Below are 1,960 nucleotides of genomic sequence, written 5' to 3' on the forward strand. Positions count from 1 at the left end.
CAATCGACTGCTATTTTTTTAATAAGCAAGGGCCATGAAAAAAAGTTGACTCCCTGCATAGCAAGAGTTCCCACCTAATGCTCTCCTATATGTCCAGATTTCACTACACATAATTGTATAGTGTGAACACCAACTTAGCCACTTCTATACTCGTGATGTGGCACAACCAAACAGTAAAAATTGTAAAAATTCCACAGTAATTCCATATTAATTCCATAGTATTCCACAAAATTCCATAGAAAAAATTCCATCTGATCCGATTGAATAAAAAATATGTGGTATATACAGCATTTATGCTCTATAGCTTCAAAGAAGAAGAGAAGGTCAGTTTATGAGAAGAATGCATCTCAGTCAATACCTTTCTACTTTCCTTGGTAGTGGTCTTTACACTCTATGCTTGCCAAAGTGAAAACAAGGCTAGTGCATGAAAAGAATGTATCTCAATTAATACATTAGAGATGGTTGCCGAAGTGACGGTGGTGAGCCGTGTGGAGGTGGTAGGGATGGTAGTGGAGATGGTGGCAGCCAAGGTGATGAGTGGTGTGGAGGTGGCAAAGATGGAGATAGCAGTGACTTTGGCGGCAATGGTGGTGACAGGCATTGTGGTAGTGTTGATTTTGATGGAGGGGATGGTGGTGGAGGTGGTGGTGGAGATGGTGAAAGCAATGGTGGTGAAGATGATGGGAGCGGCAGTGGAGATGATGGGAGTGGTAGTGGTGGAGGTGGGATGGGAGGTGGTGGTGATGCTGGGAGGGGAGTCTCCATCCTAAATAAGAAAAACAAATAGTAAGATATAAAAATTACAATCCAGAAAACATACCACTACTTTAAATTTCTTTCATTCATTGATATCGTCTTTGTATATTTCGAATTTTTGTTGGTAGCCAAGAGCCATAAAAAACAATTAACCTCCTTCCACAGCAAGAGTTCCCACCCAATGCTCTCCCACATATCCAAATTTCACTACATATAGTTGTATAGTGTGTTGTGATGTGGCACAACCAGACCACCTAAAAAGAATTGTAAAATAAAGAAATCCATTCTAAAACAACCTTTTGCAAAGCAATCTCCACTCTAGCATCCAATGCAACCCTAGCAACTTATGTTGAAAGAAATTCTAAATAGTCAAAGTTGTTGAAAAATAGTTTTGAAAGAGGTCCCTTTAAATCCCATTTTCAAAAGATCTCATAAATCCTCTTTATCCCTAGAAGAACCAATTTATGGTAGCGTGCGGTGCAGTATAAGGGTGATATGGAGAGGGTTTGGCAAGGCACTTACCAAAACTTATGTAACTGGATACGATGGTGCTTGTGGTAAGCAAATATATTTCCTAGCAACTTTTTTATAGCTTTATTGATTAGCAGGCAATTAATGGGTTTAAGGTTGAATGTATTACATTCAAGCTATACCCTCGAGTGAACATTAGGAAAGGAAACAAGAAAATACATTTTGTTTTCTCAAATGAAGTGACTATGGAAAAAATGCAATCCCTTATGTAAAAATTTCATGTGATCCCATTGAATAAAAAATAAGTGGTATATACAACATTTACGCTTTATGACTGCAAAGAAGATAAAAAGGTCAATGTATGAGAAGAATGCATCTTAATCAATACCTTTCCACTTTCCTTGGTGGTAGTTTTTACACTCTATGCTTGCCAAAAAGAAAATAAGGTCAGTGCATGAGAAGAATGTATTTCAATCAATACATTGGAGGTGCTTGCCGAAGTGACGGTGGTGAGCCATGTGGAGGTGGCACGGATGGTGGCGGAGATAGTGGCAGCCGAGGTGATGAGTGGTGTGGAGGTGGTAGAGATGGAGATGGGGTTGACTTTGGCAACAATGGTGGTGACAGGCATTATGGTAGTGGTAGTTTTGATGGAGGGGATGGTGGTGGAGGTGGTGGTGCGAATGGTGAGAGTAATGGTGGTGGAGATGATAGGAGCGGCAGTGAAGATGGT

The sequence above is a fragment of the Selaginella moellendorffii genome, unplaced genomic scaffold (genome assembly GCF_000143415.4).
Source record: "Selaginella moellendorffii unplaced genomic scaffold, v1.0 SELMOscaffold_45, whole genome shotgun sequence".
Classification (NCBI taxonomy): domain Eukaryota; kingdom Viridiplantae; phylum Streptophyta; class Lycopodiopsida; order Selaginellales; family Selaginellaceae; genus Selaginella; species Selaginella moellendorffii.